This window comes from Hippopotamus amphibius, chromosome 6, assembly GCF_030028045.1.
Source record: "Hippopotamus amphibius kiboko isolate mHipAmp2 chromosome 6, mHipAmp2.hap2, whole genome shotgun sequence".
NCBI classification, from domain to species: Eukaryota; Metazoa; Chordata; class Mammalia; order Artiodactyla; family Hippopotamidae; genus Hippopotamus; species Hippopotamus amphibius.
Window position 1 is genome coordinate 167,145,712 of NC_080191.1, and position 15,104 is coordinate 167,160,815.

A 15,104-nucleotide genomic window follows, 5' to 3' on the forward strand; every position below is an offset into this window, starting at 1 on the left:
AAACCCTTCCCGACAGCAAGAATATTGGTGTGATGTCCTGGGCTTTCAGAGCAAATGGAATGGGGACTGAGCATTTCTAGTTTAGTATAAAAAGAAAGAGTGACACCAGAAAGCTAGAAAACTTGGGAGACATTCAGGGGCAGATACTTTATTTACAAAGAGAATAAAATGATATTTAACCCCTCAAAGAGTCATGTCCTACACAAATAATATCCGCTGCTGGAATGTTCTGAGGGTGTGATAGACTGGAAATGAAAGGACATAAGGTTTGTTTCTGAGCAGGGCTGGGACAGGTAGGAGGAATTTTTGTGACACTCCTTCCCCAAAAGTTGGCTGCCTGAGTAGAGAGAAAGGGGAGAAGCAGGAAGACTTGCCCCACTGGGACAAAGAAAGATGCTGAGCCATTCCAGAATTGCATGTCCGCAAACGCTCTGAGCAGGTAAGTAAAACCTTCAGTGATCAGCAGCGAGGCTTGGCGAACCTGGGAAGGGGGAACCGAGGAGAAGATGAAGAGCCAGATGAAGTCAGGATCTCTGTGGCTTCAAGGCAAATCATGATTGAGAGATTTGTATATGGAGTTAATGTATATGTTCATGACCTTCTGGAGAAGTCAGGACATGCAGTGTATGAATGCAATGAGAATTTCTTTCTTCCAGGGATGTTTCATGCATTCTGCAACTTGGAAGGTAACCCGTCCCTCTCTTTGCTCTCTACCCTCTTGGGAGGCACATGGGACATAACATCAACACTCTCAAAGTCAACACAGGCTTTTCTTTCTTAGGCATCATGAGTTTCAGCCTCATCAAGTCCAGAAGTGTTTTCATAGCTAACAGATTCAGGGAAACCAGCATGTCTATTCCCCAAGTGGGTATCAGGGTTCAGGGTGGGTTACGGAAAGGCTCAGTGTCACATTTCTGCGGATGGAGATAGATTTTGTTGCTCTTGCCATGAACGTCTCATTGCTAGAAAGGAGACTATTGGCCGTGTCATCTAACTGGTCACCATAATAATGAGCGTGTATTGAAGAGAGGCAGTGTGCCTGCACCATTCAAGGCAGCTGGAAGGGTGCCCTGTCTGATCAGGACCATGTAACAGGATGAGACATGGGGAGGAACAAGGAACTGGGATGAAAGGAAAGCCAGTGCTTACCGCTCACATTCACGGAGCACTGTGCCCAACACCTGACCTGACTTATCTCACCCCCATGCACCCGCCACCTTCCCCCCACCCCAGATCTCCATGGTAAAAATGGCTGTTATCATCATTTTATAGTTGAGGAAACCACTGTTTACAGAGATTAGGTAAAACGCCTGACACCACACAGCTCGGACTTTAATGCAGGTTTGTCTGATTCAAAGCCCAGGTACCTAACTCCTCGGCAATGCCACAGTGACCACTGACCTGTATATGGCTAAAGTTATTGGACTCAAGTCTCTGTGGCAATACAGATACCAAACTCACAGAACCACTGCTTTGAGAATGAAGGCTGGTCTCTTAAACTATCAATGTACCGTCAAAATCGACTTCACAGTGCTAGAGCTGGACCATTGTCGGATGACCTGATCACCCGTGGGCATTTCCTCATAGCTCTTCCCAGCCTCATGCGCAGTTCTGGGATGGGGCTTCCACACTGCCTGGGCACCCAGACTTGGGTTTCAGCATGAGTACTGGAGTGAACTTGGGTGAGATTTTTGTCCTAATCCAACCCTCTGTGCTCCCCAAACAACTTAAGTTGACCACCTACATCCCTAACCTCTCCAGCCCATGTGCTGGGCTGGACTGAACTCACTATGTTAAGAAAAAGGAGAGAGAGCCTAGAAACACAGGCATTCAGGGACAAAAAGCTCCCTTGTTTTCTGGTGCAGCTGACCACTGAAATTTCCTCTTCAACATCTCTATCACCAAATAGTCTATCCATATCTTCTGTTTTGTTTTTTCAACTTTTAAAAAAATTCTTAACTTACTCATTAAATTTTGTATTTACCAAAGTAATCCATGCACCCAGTTAAAACACAAATGAAACAATGCTGATATAATATTCATAGAAAATAACAATCCCCTATCCCACAGCTCCACACTCCTCAAAGGAACCCCTCTTATCCCTTTCAGCAGTTTCTTCTAATAGTCACCTTTATTTCTATAAATGTTACTATTACATAGTTCATAATTTCTCCATTTTAAACATTAACCCTTGACTTTTTACAATTTTGGATGAGAATTTAGCACTCTTATAAACCCTCTAGGTCCTCCCAACCCCATCTTTCTAACAGTTTTATCATAGGTTATGGCTATAAAAAAATAATTGTGCGTATATAAATTTTACTCTTATGCATTAAAATTTTTCAAACATTCCACCAGATCTGACATTGTTATATTCAGTAGAATATAACAATATTCCTCCACCCCTACTTCTGTCCTCCTGAAGACCATCTTTCTAGAGCTCTTCATCCTCACCCTACAATATGGACAGTGTGTGTTCCAGCTGTCATCCTAGGACTTTCCTCTGTTCTTCTCCTGATTCTTGAGTCTTTTCTTCTTCTTTCCTGTCCTTGCTTGGTTTTACAACATCCTGCAGTTGTTTAATAAAGCCGCACAAAGGAGAGCATGTGTTTGGTCTTGCAGCTTTAACCAAAATGCCTCCAATAACAGAGAACCTAGTCACCCTCCATCACAGTGACATTCTGGCTATTCCATATAAATGCTAAAATGTTTTTATTCATTTGTAGTATCAAAGCATTTTTTAGCCCTCTGTCACCAAGACATTTGTCCCTGTGTGTTCTCAAGTTTTCTAGTCTTCATTGTAAGTTTCTCACATAATATCCCAATTGGAAGGCTGTAGCTCCCACCTGACATACTGTGGTGAGCTCAGTAACTTCCTTGGCCACTGGTATTCTTGAAGTCAGGCTCTGCCTCAGCCTAACACCATCTCAGCCTTGATAATGAACTTCAGCCTCTCTGCTGGCTACCTTGTCCCCTCTCCTGGGGCCAACTTGGGAACAGCAAATCAGTGTGTCAATTACCTTCTCCCTAAGAATTGGTGGACTTGGAGTTAAGCTCAACATGTCAGTTCAGTAGCTCCCTGAAATAGAAATCTTTCCACTGCTGAAAAATTCCCATGCTTCCTTCTGTTCCAGTCTCTTGGGTACTTGGGTTTTCATTTCCTCCAAAGCTCGGCAACCTAAAATAAGGGTCTAGCCTCTACCCAGACAAGTAGTCATGGGCCTCCATTGCCATCCTTCTCCTGAGCCCAAGTTCCCTTTATTTTCTTCCTCATACTTAGATGGAGTCCTTGAATGAACCAATTACGCCCTATATTCCTGTCATGCCCATCTTATATTCCTATCCTCTTCCCATAGGCTAAACTTCTCTTAGTTCTTGCCTCATGCCTTTGAACCAAACAGGATCTGTGCTCTGCTTCTCTTTGGACATGATGTCTGGCACATCTTTGAGATTTCTTCTGCTACTTCTATTTGTTCCAGGCTCCTACCAATCCTTCCTTGCCCTAAGCCAAGCTTCCTACTAAAAACCAACTGTGGATTTGATTGTCCTTTCTGAAACTTCTGAGAAAGAAGTCAAAAAGTTAATCATGTTAAATCTTATAGACTTTCAGTAAAACTTGTTTAGAATATGGGCAGAATATGTAGCAGTTCAAGTGGTATAGTTTAAAGAGTACCAGGAGAAGAGCCCTACCCGAAAAAATGTCACCCACTCAGTATTTACAATGCTCTAAACAACAGCTTTAAACCAGACAGTGGTTCTCAACCCTGGCTGAAATTCTGAATCTCCTGGGGAGGTTTTAAGCAAAGCTACTGCCCAGCTCCACACCATGGAGATGTAGATTTAATGAGTCATAATGGGGTCTATGCATCAGTAGAAAGATTTCCAGGTGATTTTAATGCACAGTGAGGGCTGTGAACCACTGCACTAAAGAATAAGAGTAAGGCTTACAATATCAATCTCTCTTAAAGAAAAAAACACCTGACAGAGATACTAAAATACCAGTGACTGATGTGTCTTCTCACTCTAGGCAGTCAAGTGGTCAGAGGGAAGCAGAACAGAAGCCACCACCAAGAATAAAGTTGGCCAAGGATGGGTCCTGGTCTCCACCTAGAAGTTAAAAATACTTTCTTAACCATTAAAATTTGTATGACCTCTGCCTATGGCTTATTAGGCCTTCAGTAGTAAGGCCAAGGGAGAGGAGAAAGAGTTGGGACTGGGAAAGAGGTAAACACAGCTCTAGGGGTGCACCTTGAGGAAAAGAGGACCTGGCCAGGAGCTTGAATATAACAATCTGAGTGAAACAACTTGTGTATAATTGGGACTTGTTTTGTTAACCATAACATCCATTCTTCAGGTGATAAGCTTTGCTCATGATAGGAATAGAGGGGTAGATATTGATTCATGATTGCAGGGAAAAGGATATTTTGAAGCTGGATAGTGGCATTGATTGAGAAGATAAGGCAGAGGTTTTCCCTTGCCCTGCCCTGGCCCTTTGGATGGCAAGGGCTGAGTAGATTCTCAGGGCTCTAGCCAAGTAGACTGAGGTTTGGGACTGGTGCCATCCCAGCCTGGAAGTGAAGTGCAAATGGGGCAGAGCCTCCCCATTGTCATGGACTGGGCAAACCTAAGAAGAGGAAGGATGGTTTGGAGAAAATGAATGATAGAACTTGGTACGGTAAGACAAACCCAAGTAATACTCTTACAAGCATCTCCTTATTCAAAACTTATCATGTATATGGAATAGTTATTTATCTCCACAGTTTAAAGTTATAGTAGTTCCAGTGGTTAAGATATTTCTGCTTTATGTCTTAGTTTCCTCTGCATAAAATGAAGCCATTTTTAGATAATCTCTAAAGTCTCCTTCACACAGAGCATTCTATAAGTCTGAATATCAGCAAAACATGGCAACAAAAGCATGGAAAAGCTTACAGTCACGATCAATCCTTGCTGTTCACAGATTTCTCCTCTTTGGCTAGAATCTATTATTAGCCATTCTTAAGAGCTTCTTGCCAGCCCTTTCTTAAACCACATAATGACATAAAAATACCCATACTATAAATTTTGTTGGAGAGGGATCAAGGACTTTGGCTTTCTAATTCAGGAGAAAAAGCTAAGCAATCAAAAGACCAATGAATCATAATTAATTGCAAAAAAAAAAAGAGAAAGAGAGAGGAATTCTAAGTAGCAAATGTGATCTCACCCTCTTCTGGACAAGAGCCACAGGAGTGCTAGGAAGCAGGTGAGGTGAGAGAGAGGAGGGAAACCAATTTCAGAGGAAAGATTTTTGAAAGTGAAGGTGTGGGGACAGTTAGCTGAAAAGAATGGAAGAAAATAAGTACATGCCATTCCTTAATATATAGAAATGAGCCAATTAAGGGACTACATCTGTCTTCTCTCCTTGATGCCTCTGAGGATCCTGAAGTCTGAATGGCAGCTAGTAATTTTCTTAGGGGGATGGGGCAGAGCACAAATCATATTTTTCTGTGTCATCTGCAAGACTTTTGTACAGATGGAATCAGATTAAAGGGAATGGTAAAGACTACAGGAGTCACAAGGGGTGGCAGACCTAAGATATATGAGACCGCTGGTCTGTGAGAGCCTTAAAATCCCAGACTGTGATACTGACATACCCAACACTTCACAGAAGGTGCAGTCCACTGTGCAGTGGACACTCCATGAATGAAAGAGTAATTAATCCCATGAAATTTGCCTTAGGGTGAGGAAAAGAGAAAATTTGCCTATAACTATATTATGAATGATGTATGAACGAGCTAGATTTTGGAACATGCTGGAAGGACTATTTCCATCTTAGCCACATGCATTTGTGGGTTATCCTCCACCAATCAGCAGTGTGGGATGGGAGGCTAAGGTGGAGAGAGCAATGGAGCAAAGCCTGTGGCTTGATGACTGTGACAGTTCCTTATCCCCTAGTCTTGGGTATTCACTGGCCACTTCCCCCAAGAAATCTGTCAAGCAAATTAGGCTTCAGGAGAAATTCAATAATGCTAAACATTCAGTAGTAACTTCAGTAGAATACTGTATTTGTCTTCAGCCTGAGCCAAGAGCCCCAGAGATTTAAAATATCCTTCCAGATGGACCCAAATAGTTGTAGGACTTCCCTGAATAAGTGGAGCTCCTGGTATGCCCTAGGAAATGCATCTCTTATACTCATGGAAGTGTTACAGTCACCTGTTGCTGTGCTGTTTTCCCCCTTTGTGTGTTTATTTCCAGCCCCACCTTATGGAGATAGAGAAATAAGCCTAGGCCAGGACCCTGAAGACTGGAATCTCACTGTGTAGTAGTTGAGTATCTTGACAAATCTACAAACATCTCCAAGTTTTCTGATTTGCAAAACAAGGGTAACACCTATATCACTCATTGCTGTGGGAAACAAAATATTTTAAACCCCATCAAAGTTATCATAGCAGTTAGAGTATAATCCTAGCACAGTACCCTAAAAGACTCATTTTGATCTAGCCCCTGCCTATCCAGTCAATATCTTCTGTTTCTCTCCCCTTACCCATTAAGCTGCAACGTGGATCGTCTCACTGCTGCTCAATGTCAGTGTCTTTGCCACATCAGGGCTACAGGAATCTTCTCCTTGACATTCCCTGCTTGTTTCTTACCATCCAAGTCTCAGCTCATATGACATCTTTTTCAAAGACACTTCCTCCATCCATGCTATCAAATGTTTCACCCCTATACACTCTGTTCCTATCATCAACTGGTCATGGCCAACCACATTATTCTGTTCCATTTTTTTTTCTTTTAAATAAATTTATTTATTTATTTTTATTTATTGGCTGTGTTGGGTCCTCTTTGCTGTGCACGGGCTTTCTGTAGTTGTGAAGAGCGGGGGCTACTCCTTGTTGGGGTGTGTGGGCTTCTCATTGCAGTGCCTTCTCTTGTTGCAGGGCATGGGCTCTAGGCACACAGACTTCAGTAGTTGTGGCACATGTGCTCATCATTAGTTGTGGCTCCCGGGCTCTAGCGCGCAGGCTCAGTAGTTGTGGCACATGGGCTTTGTTGCTCCATGGCATGTGAAATCTTCCCAGACCAGGGATCGAACCCATGTCCCCTGCATTGGCAGGCAGATTCTTAACAACTGCACCACCAGGGAAGTCCTTTTCCATTTTCTTGGTAGCAATGATCACCACTTGAATTTATTTTGCTGATCTGTTTGCTTACTTGTTCATTAGTTGTCTCCCTGCAATCAATAATATAAACACTAATGCAGTAGGGACCCTATATTTCTTGTACTTGGAATTATGTCTGGCAAGCACATAGTAGATGAAAATGAAGACCTGAAGTAAAGTAGTAGATTCAATAAATGTTTAAACGGACATATTTTAATGAAAGGGATTCGTAACTATGAAGTTCTATGCACATGTAAGGTAACATTTACTTCCATTGAGAGGGTACAAGAGGCGAAAGAGCAGAAGATAAGGAATGCTAGATTTTCATTTGGTCTTGATTGCTTTTCAGTAGTCTGGAGTAGGGCAAGTCACTCCTTTGCCTTTCTGTGCATTGGTTTTCTCCTCTGGTAAAGGAGAAAAATTGTACCTACCTCTTAGGTACTTAGGTGTTTTGAGACTTAGAGCTGATGTTGACAAAACCACTGTGCACACTGATGTCACCCATGTAAGTTCTTGTCGTTCTCCCACATATAATCCTAAACTAGAAGAATGAGGATTTCGTAACATCTTTTTTTTTTAAATTTCAAAAAAGCAAGACTTTTGGGTGCCATTAGTGCAAAGTCATGGAAGAAGTTTACTTTATCCAAACTCATCCCCAATGCATCAAAATTCTGCGATCCATGCCTTTGTTTGCATAAGTATATTTGCATATCCTAGTAAGAACCATTGGCAAGAATCTGAGGAAAGGACTTTAGGATTTTGCCCTCAAGGAAGAAGATAATTCTTTCCAAAACAGCCACCCCATTTTCATACTGCCAAAGGGAGGTGGTGAGGGCATCAACAGTACTTACAGCAATGAGAGAGAGCAGTTGGATTAACACCATTTTGCTAGCGAAGCAGGGTAACCCATTTCAAGTAAAGCACATTATATTTTGTTTGGCAACAACTCCTTGCCTCTTCTAGCTCTGTGTGATGACAGCTGTTCTAATGCTTTCACAAAGAAGTCTGTCTGCAAAGAAAGAAGAGGATGAGTGTGCCCACACTTGAGCCGAGTCTGCCCACGCTCTTCTCTGCTGGGGTCCAGAGGTTCCTTGGGGATGGCACAAACCCCACCCAAACCTACAGGTCCACCCCTTGACTCCAGAGGAAATTTAGGGCTTGATGGATTCACAACTTTCCAGCCCAGGGCTCGGAGTCAGAAAGTCTGGGCTCGGGGAGCGAGTCTGCCATTTATGATTCATGTGGGACCTTGGGCTAACCATCTCACACTCTCTTAGGTTTTAATCCCTCTGCTGCCGAATGGATATAAAATTGATATCTGCCTCATGGGATTGTTGGGGGGATTAAATAAGACCCTACATGGAGAAAACCCTTTGTAAAGGGCAAAGTGCTATATAAATGTCCTACATCTTAAATCCTGTCCTTCCCTGTCTCTGAACTTTCTGATGCAAGGAATCACAATGGTCCTTCTCTTGGTGAACAGGTTTGCAACACTCAAGGTCCCAAGTGCTCACTGAGAAGGTGCATACATGGTATAGGTGCAGCTTTTCTCCTTCCTGTACCATCAGCTGGCATTACTAATATATCACAACATTTCTTCCTACTGTGTTTGGACCCAATCTCAAAGTCCCCACCATACTTTCCAGCAGCTACCATCAATTGATGGAGTTGGCATTGGAAATGGAAATAGAGGTGATTGGCCACTCCTATGAAGCCTCTAAAGCTTGTGGCCAAAGAGTCCCATACTCTCTTCTATATTGTCCAGATTGAGGATACACACGGGATGCCACAAAAATGCATAGAGATGACATTCTAGAGTGACAGACCCTCAGTCAACACACACATACACAGAGCAGCAGTGCTTTGGTTATGTCTGAGTTAATTTCATAGTGGAATAAAAAAAAATCAAATGTTCAGGGAAATGTTGGCAATAATACAATTTGTGATAAATCAAATTGTCTGAGGAGATGTGTAAAAGGGTTTTGGAGAAAACAAAGGCTGTGGGACGGAGCAGCAAATGCCAGGTTAGCTATGTAATATGTGGAAGTGTGTGTACCATGTAACTGGATCAATCCCTTAATTGCTCTATGTTTTCCTGTAAAGTAGGATAATTAGAAAACATTTTGGTTCTCAGTTGAATCCATTCTTTCCTTAGGCTTTGAGAAAAAGCATGTCTTATAGAGAACTCAGATGTTAATATTAAAATCTCTCTCCTTTTGGTTCCAGAAGGAACTGAGCATTTTGTGAAAGTGACCAGAGGTCCTTCCTTGATAATCCAGATGTCAGACGCAGTCCTGAATGAACAGAAGTTGATCTGCACCCGTCAAGCATCCCCACTTGCAAATGGAAAACTCTTTCTTTTATTCAGTCCTGGTGTGAGTTTGCCTGGCACGACGTGACTCACTCTATTACTTTTGACCAAGGTCAAGCAAGTTCACATTTCATGAGAAACCGCACTTTCCTGTCACCCAAGCTAGATGAAGAGAATAGCTCTCCACTTGGTGTCGTCAGGGATACGACCAAAGAGACATATGTTATAAACACATTTTCTTAATTAAAGTAACAAATGTGTTTCATATGCAGAGATAACCGAAGTCTAATTTTCAAAGAGGCAATTTACAACTTTCATGTTAATAAATACTTCTTTAGGTTCTGGAAGCTAAAAAGCTCATAATAATGCGAAGAACAAAAGTGGCAAAAATTCTGTTTCTGAGCCTAGAGACTGTTACTTCTATTTTCTTTAAGGGTCTGACATTAGGGTCCAATTCAAGAAACACATCTTAAGAAAAATGGGTCTTTAATTTGGACAAGGGAGATTATAGCTCCTCTTATTCCCCGCCGACCGTTTTTTAAAGCCATTTTTTATTTTAGAGTTGAATAGTTCACAATTCCCTTGGAGCTTATAAAGCACTTTTTCAGTTTATGTATCTCATTTGATCCTCACATTACAGTCTTAGCAATATCCACACCAACTTTCAGAGGAAATGTGGAGACTCAAGTGGGTTAAGCTACTTGGCCAAGGTCATATAGCGGAAAAGTACAAAAAATAGGGCTTGAATCCATATAAGCTGATTCCTAGAATGGTCCTTTTTACTGCCACACGCCCACCTAGAGGGTGACTTAAGACAGGGATTATGTTTTCTGTGAAACTGGAACAGGGTTTTTGTTTGTTTGTTTGTTTTTTCCTAATAGAAATGCCTGGGGCCAGGAGAGTAAGCCAAGATGGAGTCAATGTGAGAAGTCTCAGAATTAAATAAGAGAACAAATCCAAAGGAGCCAGAGATGCCAAGTTTAAGGTTGGGAGGAGGTGACATCAAACAAAAGCAGCTGAGAATAAACCAGACAATTGATTTGCAGTGTACCTTAGAAACTAGAAGTTTTGTAATGCCTGAGTTAGTGGCTGGTTTAATAGAATAGAAACGAAGAGGGCAATATGTAGCCTCCCAAAAGTACCTGAAACCTACCCAGGCTGGACTTCTGCTGGTTCTCTGGCTTAGCTGCCATGGGCTGAGTGGCATTTGCGAAAAACTAAACAGGTCGAGGGCTGCCACTAAGGCAGAGTGGCAGGGTTAGTTCGTTGTTTCCAAGGATGCAGACTGTTCCAACACAAATTCTAGTTGATGTGGGGATGCAAAATGGCCATCCAGGACTGGACGTGTTTAAGGATGAAGGGAGCGTGTGTACCAGGGGTGGAGGATAGAGCCAAAATAGTAAAGGCAAGTCACGGCCAAAACACAAAACCAAAGAACTGATGCATCCCTGTAGCTGACCCACAGAGAGAGCCAGAGACCAACCCGGTAGAAGGTGCTACAGAACAGGGCCCAAGCTTGAGCCTGTCCATCATAACAGTGATTGCTGTAATTTAGCGTACGCTTACTCGGTGTGTGGCATGGGTACAATGACATAAATATTCTTTTATTAATCTTCAAAATACTCCAAATTGATTATCTTCAAGGACAGTTTTGTCGAAGAGAAAACTGTGGTTCAGAGAGATTCAGTGACTTATTCCAGGCCAGACAGCTAGTAGGAGGCAAGCCAGGATGGAGACAGAAGCCTGGCACCAAATCCTGTGCGCTTAGCCAGGATACTTAACAGTCTTCTCATTACGTGTAGCGATCGGAAGGTAAATTGATGATGGTGAACCACATTTAATAACATTATTCTAAGCATTTTTTTAGTCATGTCAACAACATACAGTGGACTTTGCCAAGTGTTTTCTTTATGTTTATGTATTGCTCCACTGGTTTTTAACACCGTTGGCAGCCAAGGCTCCTCTCCTTTCATCCTGAGCTTTAAGGACCTCACTTAGTGGCTGACAACTCCCTGGGTACCAGTATCAGGCTCGCTTGTACAATCTTAGGAAGTTTTATTGACCTCATAGTGCCCACTGAGCCTCTTGGGAGCGGGCGGTTCAGCATCTCAAGCACAGCTCTGAGGAGAAAGCGTCCACAAAGATTTATAGAGGCCGCTGTCCATATTGTAACATCTTGTATAGGCCTTTTCAATTCATTTCACTCCCTCCACCATGTCAGTCCACGTCTCATGACAAACAGCTGAGGACACAGGCAAGGAGAAAGCGTAAGCCTGCAAATGCAACCTTACTGGACAGCCCATTCGAAGATGGCTGTTTGGGGGAGTCTCATTTTGATCTGTGAGTCGTCCTGTGGATATCTGGCATCACGCCCTGAAAAAACTCGAGATGAATCTGCCTGCTTTCTCTACATCGGAGGCAGAAATATATTGCTTCACTAATGTCCACCAAGCTCCATGAACACAGGATTGCTAGGGCACTTTTAACTATTTCCCCCAAATGGAAGCAGTAATATATTCTAAAACAAAGGAAATTTGAACATCATAAAAAGGGGAGGGTTTTACATTGAAGCACAAAGAGAAGAGGACTATAGACCAACATATCCAATGCCCCCTAAGCTCAGCTTCTAATAGAACACTGTCCAATTCTTTTTGATGAACTCCAATCTTCCCCAATAATAATGTATTTGTGGTTTAAAGGGTTGTTGTTAGAGCACAGGCAGCATTTTAGTGTTAGTGTTTTTGGTTTTAAGCAAGAGAAACTGCATCTGTCTGATTTCCACAGAAAAGTAATTCATAAAATAATATATCGGGGAGTTATCGGGAAGGCTGGAGAAGCAGAGCCAGAACAAAGGGAAGAATTAGTCTGGTGAGCAATCTGTTGCCATGACGGCCACAGATGACACTAGGACTCATCTCTTCTCTGGTCACTGGATGCTGGATGCAGCTCCTGGCCAGCCTGCCACTGCTGCCAACGAATTCTCACCAGACCCTTCTTCTTTGCAACACTGGCCCCTGATTCAGATACCCACATGGGTGGACATGATCAGCCAGCCTAGAGTATGTGCTCATATTCCAGCTGCCCAGGAGGCTGGGAAAATCACTATATAGTCTTATTGGCTTATAAAGTAGAAGGCTGGCTCTGCTTCCCTTCAAAATTCATAGGGCAGGAAACTCCTCCATGGGGTAGGAGGTGTTAAGGTGCTGGCTAGCCAAAAAAGTCACACTTTTTGTCTCTGCCACCTCTACATTTTTCAAATAACATCATCTTCAAGCTGCGACACAGCCTTGTATTTTAAAGACTATTACTTGCTTAATTTTTTCATTTCTTTTAAAAAGTTTCTGCTATTCGAAACTATTCTTTAACCATTCTTAAAATCTATTCAAAGACTTTTTCTGGGTAATCAGCATGCTGCTAAAACTAGGTAAGTCAAATTCCCAACCCAATAAGATTTATTTTTGTTTTGGGGTCATTTCTATTTAGCTCAATGAGTCAGAAATATCCCCAATTGCTAAAAATAAATTAAAAATTAAAAAGCAAGCAAGCAGATGAAACTGATGAGATACCAAGTACTTAACAAATATCTATTACATAGATAGCTCTTTGTTCTGAATTGCAGCTGTCTTGCAATAAATAGTACAAATATAAACAAATTCAATAGACATTCCAGAATTTGCTCAGAATAGCAGACATTCTATGCTCTTAAACAACCCGTGAAAGAATCACTTAGTATATCCACTCTTTGCTCAATCCCATGAAATCTATTTAGAATCCAACTGATGATTAAACCCCTAATGGAGACCTTCATTCCTTGTGCAAAACGATCCGCATGTTGACATAGAAATCTGCTTCTTTTGTGGAGTTAAAATTGATATAAACATGTGTATAGGTGTACAAACAATTTTTTCACCTGAAAGAGGCTGTTCTGATGTTTACCATGCAGTATTTTCCATATGTACAACCAACAGATGGCTGAGTTACGATCTAGTTGGTGAAATTTACTTGTCAAACACCCACAGTTAAGGCAGTGAATTGAACACACTCAGCTATCTCCACTCTTTCCTGACCCAACTTAAAAAAGAAAGAAAAGAAAAAAGACTTAAAAGACAGAATTGGAAAGGAGATGATCATAGATAAATTTGGGGAGTCTAGAAGACATAAGGATGTGTTTTTGACTTGGAAAGGCGTAAAAGCTGACTGAAATCAGCAGGGGTGAGGGAAATAACAGGAAGCTGGTCTCTTTGCATTGCAGAACTCTAAGGAAGTTCAAGAATGAGAAGTACAGGGACTCTGAAGACAGAGGGGCAAATTTGGGTTAACAAAAGAAGATTGGTTGCAAGTCTTTATAAAGAACATTTAGAACTCCAAGGATCCTTATCATTCCTTGGAATAAGACTGGAGGTTTACCTTCTGGAGATGATGAAAGATACAGGCTCTGTATATCTGCGCTAAGGTACAACAAAGGACAAGAGTGAGGAGCCTACAATGAAAATAAGGGCATTAGGGAGAGTGGGCAGAGTGACTGGGAGCATCCATCCCCTTCTGTGCTTTGCTTTTAGATGATGGATTGGTGGTTTCTACATATGAAAAATATTTAGCCGTTAGTAGGTACTGATCAAGGTCCTGATGTTGGCAGTAGAGCTAGAGCAGGGTCCTAGTGGACGTAGCGGACCCCAGATTTACCAGCAAGTGCTAAGTCATGGTGAAATGGGGAGTCTGGGGTTTCTGGTATGTTTTTCAACGTTTAAGAAATTGCTAATACATGCTAAATAGCAACCTATTTATATCCCTAAACAACAACAACAACAAAGGGGAAAAAAGGAAACTTGTTCTGTGGGTTAATGGACTAGCCTAACAGAGAAGACCACCAATACTGACATTTGGGATCCCAAACAAAATGGCGAGAAACTGCCTGACACCCCTACAGTGAAGCTTCCTAGGCAACAAGCTCCTGCCATGTGCACTGCTCTCCATCTGTGTTTTAGGTTTTTCTTATTATATGAACCTCCATGGATATCCAGGGACTAGATAAAAGCCTCTGTTTACTTGTAAATAGTCTTTAGAAAGGGGGAACTCAGAGGAGACAGAAATACGTTAAAGAATAGAAGAAAACATTTTAAAAGCTGACTCCATATTCTCAGATATTTATTCATTAAAAGGACGTTTATGGAGCATGGTGACAAATCCTCTTCTGGGTACCAGAGTTTTAACATTTACCCGAATAGACAAAGACCATCCTCTTGAGGAGCTTATATAATGCGTACTATACTATGCTATATTACAGCATAGACAATACACTAGACTCATACTATATAGTAATGAGAACAATGAAAAATATAGAAAAGGAAAGTTGTAGAGAGTGATGGGGCAGATAATGGTTCGCAGGGAGGGCTGTTTCATATAATGTATCATAAAAGGCTAGAGTCACCCACATATAAATGGCATTTAAAGTTATGGAAGTAAGATCACATAAGGAGAGAATGTAGTTATAGAAGAGAAAAGAGGACTGCTGTTTCAAAGAGTCAAAACATTTAGACAAAGCAAATAGTTAAATGTTTTAGAGAGTGAAAATGTTTAGAGGTTGAAAGGAGGAGCACAGGAGATGGAGAAGGAGAGCTGTATTCAGGAAAAGAAAAGGGGCTCCAAGAAAAGCATAT